The sequence below is a fragment of the Miscanthus floridulus genome, chromosome 3 (genome assembly GCF_019320115.1).
Source record: "Miscanthus floridulus cultivar M001 chromosome 3, ASM1932011v1, whole genome shotgun sequence".
NCBI classification, from domain to species: Eukaryota; Viridiplantae; Streptophyta; class Magnoliopsida; order Poales; family Poaceae; genus Miscanthus; species Miscanthus floridulus.
In genome coordinates this window covers 24,583,856-24,591,071 of record NC_089582.1, presented here as the reverse complement: position 1 = coordinate 24,591,071, position 7,216 = coordinate 24,583,856, and positions in this window count along the sequence as shown.

Genomic DNA, 7,216 nt, shown 5'->3' with positions numbered 1-7,216 from the left:
CCGGACGTCGGGTATGAGTTCTTCTGAGGCTCCCGCGCTGACTTCTTCTGAAGCTTCGGTGTCGAGTTCTTTGGTAGCCTTGGTACCGAGCTCTACCGCTCCTCCAGTGCAGAGTTCTTCCACAGCTCCAGCCCTGGCTTCTTCTGTGGCTCCATTATCTGCTATCCCGCTCCCGTCGTTGGGTGGCGGGGACATTTTCGCCGTCGTGGTCCCCCCTGCGAGGCCTTCTTTTGGCTTCATGAAGAAGAAAGTGGTTGGGTGAGTAGATTCTGGCTTCATCCTTTTGCTTCTGTCTTCTTTCTTCTGGTTCTCATCCGTGATTTCTTTTATCAATCTTCAGTCTTTCGTCTTCTCTCGTTTCTTTGTTGACTTCTTCTCAGCCTTCTGCCGTGTCGTTGAGTTCCGAGCCTCAGGACTCACAACATACTGTTGGTGAAGTTACTGCGGGGGCTTCGGAGCTACCTGGCGAAGTTGCGGACTTGGCTGCCCCAGAGGTGACTGTGGCCGTCGCGTCGGGTCCTTCTGAGGGATTGGCTTCGGCTTCCCGAGAGGTTGCCTTGGTCATTCCTTCTTCGCCCCAGCCGGCCTCTCCTTCCCCTTCTCTTGCTTCCGGCGGTCCCTCTTTTACCGGTGACGTGGTACAACAGTTCGATGCCACCCATCAGCTATCGGAGCTGACCGCAGCCTGGGGGAGCTTGGCATCCTCTGTGACTTCTTTCGGGGAGAAGCTTCACGTAAGTTTTTCTGAGATTCTTTCTTAGGCCATTTGTTTTGCCTTCGTCCTTACGCCTTATTTTTTTTCTTTCTTTAATTGTTTAGACTTTCTCTCGTGACCATACCGGCTTCTTCTTTTCGTCTGAAACCGAGAAGAAGTTGTCCTCTGAGGTAAGTTCTTTGAAGACTGACCTTGACCTCCTCTAGGCCAAGTTGGAGACTGAGCGTAAGTCGCATCAAAAAGAGGAAAAGGCTCTCCGTGCCTGGGTGGTAGAGGTAGAGAAACAGAGAGACACTGTTGCCCAGGAGTTGGAAAAACAGAAAGATGCTGCTATCCGAGAGGCTTCAAAGAACTCGGAGGCCATAAAGAGCTTGGAAGCCGTGAAGAAAGAATGTAAAGGTATTCCGGGTTCTCTTTGTTTCTTTCAGTATTCAAACCTTTCCCTTTTGCTGACTTGTTGTTTGGTGTCTTGTCCAGCTCTCCGAGTTGAAGGAAAAAAGCTCTTGGAGGGCATTGATGAAATGAAGATTCTTGTTCGTACAAGTCGTAACAAGGCTGAGGAGGTAATTACTCATGCTGAGGAAGAACTTGCACTTGCTAAGTTGATCAGGCGTGGAGCTGATAAATATCTTGTGCAGGCCCAAAAAACTATTGAAGACTTGTCTGGGAAGCTGGCGACGGCTACTGAAAATTGGAACGTTTTGTGGAAATCCTTTCGTTCAGTAGCTGATGTTCTCCGAACTCCAGCGGATGACGGGCAACCTTGGGCTCAGTTCATTCCTCGGATTCCGACTCGTTTCCAAGAGTTCGCGAAGAAGTGCGCTCAAGTATGTACTAAGAATGTGCTGGCCTAGGTCCGGGTCCTTGCTCCAGAGGCTCCTCTGTCCAAGATAGCAGAAGAAGCTGATAGCCAAGAATACCTTGATGCCATTGAGAGGATGGAGCCTGAGGTCGAAGGTTTAGCCAGTAGGGTTGTAGACAGTCTAAATATTGATATTTCCCTTCCTGATGACAATGCCTGATCCAATTGACCAGCCTCTTATAATATTACACTCCTCTTCAAATGAAGATTCTTTATTTTCGTTGATGTATTCTTTGCCCGGGTGTGGTCGGAGTTACTTGACTTACTGAGTACTTTGTCCCATTTTTGTCTCTGCTCTGTAAACAACTCTGTGCGTTATCCTGACGAAATCCCTCGATTTGTCGAGTACTTTTCTTTTCTTCCTCTTTTGTGATCCGTCGAGTGCTTTGTCCGTGCTATGACTTGTTAGATGTAGATCTTTGTGTTGACAACCTTTCGTCTGCGCTATGTAAAAACGACTCGGCATAGAATGTTGCCTTGACAAACTTCGGCATCCGAGTGCTTTCTTGAGTGGCGCTTGTGCTGTGCTTTTCTAAGGAAAAGTATTCCTATCTGGATGTAGCCCCCGAGCCTCTTGCTTTTCAGAACGAAGAGCTGGAGGGTCTTTTTAAGCTTAATTTCGGTCGACTAGTTTTAGGTGTTAGCTTTTAGCTACCCTCATCGGCAGGCTCAAGCGTCTTTTCAGCTATTTTGCTCTCGGCCGGGATGTTCAGGCATGTTTTCAGCCATTTTGCTTTTTGTTTCGGGTGTTAGCTTTTAGCTACCCTCATCGGTGGGCTCAAGCGTCTTTTTAGCTATTTTGCTCTCAGCCGAGATGCTCAGACATGTTTTCAGCCATTTTGCTTTTTGTTTCGGGTGTTAGCTTTTAGCTACCCTCATCGGCGGGCTCAAGCGTCTTTTCAGCTATTTTGCTCTCGGCCGGGACGCTCAAGCATGTTTTCAGCCATTTTGCTTTTTTGTTTCGGGTGTTAGCTTTTAGCTACCCTCATCGGCGGGCTCAAGCGTCTTTTCAGCTATTTTGCTCTCGGCCGGGATGCTCAGGCATGTTTTCAACCATTTTGCTTTTTGTTTCGGGTGTTAGCTTTTAGCTACCCTCATCGGCGGGTTCAAGCGTCTTTTCAACTATTTTGCTCTCGGTCGGGATGCTCAGGCATGTTTTCAGCCATTTTGCTTTTTGTTTCGGGTGTTAGCTTTTAGCTACCCTCATCGGCGGGCTCAAGCGTCTTTTCAGCTATTTTGCTCTCGGCCGAGATGCTCAGGCATGTTTTCAGCCATTTTGCTTTTTGTTTCGGGTGTTAGCTTTTAGCTACCCTCATTGGCGGGCTCAAGCATATTTTTAGCTATTTTGCTCTCAGTCGGGATGCTCAGGCATGTTTTCAGCCATTTTGCTTTTTGTTTCGGGTGTTAGCTTTTAGCTACCCTCATCGGCGGGCTCAAGCGTCTTTTCAGCTATTTTGCTCTCGGCCGGGATGCTCAGGCATATTTTTAGCCATTTTGCTTTTTGTTTTGTGAAAACAACTCGTTGAAAGTCATGACAAGACATGTTGTGGATGAATATCATCTTTATTGATCATGAATATAAACTAATACATATGTTGTCGAGGAATATTGTCCTTTGTCGATTGTGAACGTTGGTCCCTTGTGGCTTGCATATCTGTTTTTTCTTGAGTTGTTTTTACGTGTAGAATCTTCTTAGCTAGCTGATATGCCATGTATTGTTGACTTCTCTTCCATCTTCGGTTATTAACTTGTATGTGCCTGGTCCGGTGACTTTTGTGATAATGAACGGACCTTCCCATGGACTGAGTAGCTTATGTCATCCGTCAGTTTTTTATATCCTTCTTAGCACTAAGTCTCCGACTTGTAATGATCGAGGATGGGTACTCTTGTTGTAGTGTCGTCTTAAACCTTGTTGGTATCTGGCTGATTAGAGGGTAACGTTTACTCTGACTTCTTCTGAGCTGTCGAGTTCTAATCTTCTTGTGTGTTCTGCTTCTCCTTCATCGTATTGTTCTATCTTTGGTGATGTCCAGATTAAATCGGCAGGCAGTACGGCTTCTGACCCATAAACTAGGAAGAAGGGTGAGTAGCCTGTTGCTCTGCTTATTTGAGTTCATAGCCCCCATACTACTTTAGGTAATTCTTCAATCCATTTGGACCCATAGTCCACTAGTTCTTCGTATAACCTTGGTTTTAATCCGGCTAGCATGAGTCCATTAGCCCTTTCTACTTGTCCGTTGACTTCTGGATGTGCAATAGACGCGTAGTCTATACTAAAACCACAGTCTTGTGCCCAGCTTTTGAATTCTGTAGCTGTGAAGGGGAGCCTAGATCTGTGATGATTCGATTGGGCATGCCGAAGCAGTGTATAATGTCTTGGATGAACTCGACTGCTTTGGCTGCGCTGTATTTCGCGAGTGGTTTGTATTCAATCCACTTGGTGAACTTATCGATTGCTACAAAGATGTACTCGAAGCCACCTTTTGCTTTCTTCAGAGGTCCTACTTGATCCAGCCCCCAGCAGGAAAAAGGCCAAGCGGGTGGGATGCAGATAAGATTGTGAGCTGGCACATGGGCTTGTCTTGCAAACATTTGGTAACCTTTGCATTCTCTGACAAGTTCTTCTACGTCTTTCAAAGCGGTTGGCCAGTAGAATCCGGTGCGAAATGCTTTGTCAACCAGTGTTCTTGAAGCGGCATGATTTCCACAGCAACCTGAGTGTATTTCGTTTAGGATCTCTTTGCCTTCTTCAAATGAGACACATTTTAGGAGTATTCCTGATGATGCTGCTCTTCTGTAAAGTCTATCTCCTACTAGAACGTAGTTTTTGCTTCTGCGAACAACTTGGGTGGCTTCTGCTTTATCTGCTAGCAATTTATTTTCTTTGATATAGTCGATGAAAACTTGGCTCCATGAAGTGTTGATTACCAAGATCTGAACGCCTCTAGCCTGAATTTCATGGGTTGTTTCACCAGGTTGTTTGATAGAGGGAACTGATAGCTCTTCTATGAATACGCCGGGTGGAACCTTCGCTCTATCTGATCCGAGCTTGGCGAGGACATCTGCTGCAATGTTGGAATCGCGCAGGACGTGTAGAATTTCTAATCCTTGGAAATGTTTTTCAAGTTTTCGTATTTCAGCACAGTAAGCACTCATGTTTTCTTTTGTGCAATCCCAATCTTTATTGACTTGGTTGATGACTACTACTGAATCACCATATACGAGTAATCTCTTTATTCCGAGGGTAATTGCCACTCGTAGCCTGTGGATGAGGGCTTCATATTCTGCTTTGTTATTTGTAGCTTGCCATAATATCTGAAGGACGTACTTGAGTTGTTTTCCTTCTGGAGAAATGAGGAGAACGCCTGCACCGGCTCCGCCTAGTTTGAGTGACCCATCAAAGTACATCTTCCAGTGGTCAAGGATTGTATCTGATAAAGGCTGTTGAATCTCTGTCCACTCGGCCACAAAATCGGCAAGGGCTTGAGATTTGATTGCTTTCCACGGGGTGAAATCGATGTAAAGAGCTCTGAGTTCAACTGCCCACTTTGATATGCGTCCCGTCGCATCTCTGTTGTGTAAGATGTCTCCGAGCAGGAAGTCTGTCACCACCGTGATCTGGTGGCTTTCAAAATAGTGGCGAAGCTTGCGTGAAGTGATCAATAGGGCGTAGAGTAGTTTTTGCACATGCGGGTACTGTATTTTTGATTCAGATAATACTTCGCTGATGTAGTATACGGGTCGTTGTACTTTATACATGCGTCCTTCTTCTTCTCTTTCTACGACTATTGCCGTGCTGACCACAACAGTAGTCGCCGCAATGTATAGCATCATATCTTCGTCTTTCCTTGGGGGTGTGAGAATTGGTGAGGATGTGAGGTATGCCTTAAGTTTCTTGAAAGCTTCATTGGCTTCTTCTGTCCATTCAAACTTATCTGTCTTCTTTAGTAGTTTAAAGAAAGGTAGTCCTTTTTCACCGAGCCTTGAGATGAAACGATTGAGTGCCGCCATGCAGCCCGTTAGCTTTTGCACATCTTTGATGTTTCTGGGTGGGCCCATCTCCATTATGGCTCTAATTTGCTTGGTGCTGGCTTCAATCCCATGCTGACTGACCAAAAATCCGAGTTGTTGTCCTGATGGAACTCCGAATACACATTTATTTGGGTTCAACTTCCATCTCCATCTCTTCAAGTTTTCGAAGGTTTGCTTTAAATCTTCAATCAGAGTGTCTGGGTTCTTTGTTTTCACCACTACATCATCCACGTATGCCTCCACATTATCACCGATTTGATCCCCAAGGCAAGTTTGGATAGCTCTTTGATATGTGGCGCCAGCGTTCTTTAGTCCAAACGACATGGTCTTGTAACAGTAAGCACCGAACGGAGTAATGAAAGATGTCTTGCTCTGGTCTTGTTCTTTTAATGCGATCTGGTGATACCCTGAATAGCAATCGAGAAAGGATAATAGTGCAGACCCCGCTGTTGAGTCAACTATCTGGTCAATGCGTGGTAGCCCAAACGGATCTTTTGGGCAATGTTTGTTAAGATCTGTGTAGTTAACGTACATGCGCCACTCGTCCGTGTTCTTCTTCTGCACAAGGACCGGGTTTGCTAGCTAGTCTGGATGAAGGATTTCTCTGATGAATCTGACTGCCATCAGTTTTGTGATTTCCTTTTTAATCGCTGCCTTTTTGTCGGGTGAGAATCGTCGTAGCTGTTGCTTTACAGGCTTGGAGCTTTCATTAACATCAATTCTGTGCTCAGCCAACTCTCTTAGGACACCTGGCATGTCGGCCGGCTTCCAAGCGAAGATATCTTTGTTGTCACAAAGAAAGTTGGTGAGCGCGAGTTCCAATTTTGCCGAGAGGTGAGCACTGATGGTTGCTGTCTTGGAGGTATCGCTAGTGCCCAAGTCGATTTGCTTGATGTCGGCTTCTTTTGGTGGTGCGATGATGCTGGGCTTTTTAGCCGGTATTTGTAATTCTTCTTGGCTCATCTCTGCAGCAATTGTGGCTATTTCTTTTCTTCCATTATCGGCTTGTGCTTTGGCTGCAATTTGGATTGCCTGAACGTCGCAGTCAAAAGCACGCTTTAAATCACTTCGAAGAGAAAGGATACCGTTGGGTCCTGGCATCTTAAGCAGTAAGTACGGATAAAGTGGTATTGCCATGAATTTTGCCAGTGCTGGGCGTCCGAGGATTGCATGATATGACGAATCGAAGTCTGCAACCTCAAATTTGATAAACTCTGTTCGGTAGTTCGAAGGAGTTCCAAAAGTAACGGGTAAAGTAATTTGTCCGAGTGGCATGGCTGTCTTGCCTGGTACTATACCGTAAAAAGGTGTACTTGTTGGTGTAATCATCCTGGTGAGTTGTAGTCCCATCTTTCTTAGTGTTTCTGAAAAGATGATATTGAGTCCGGCTCCCCCGTCGATTAGTACTTTGGTGACAGTCATACTAGCAATAGTTGGATCTAGAACCAGTGGATAATGGCCTACGTTTCCCACGCTAGTCCATTGGTCTTCTCTGGTAAATTGGATAGGATACTGTGACCAATTGAGATATCTTGGTGTAGCCGGTTCTGCTGTCATGATAGTCCGTAGTGCTAGTTTTTCTTTATGTTTGCTTCTGCAATCTGGAG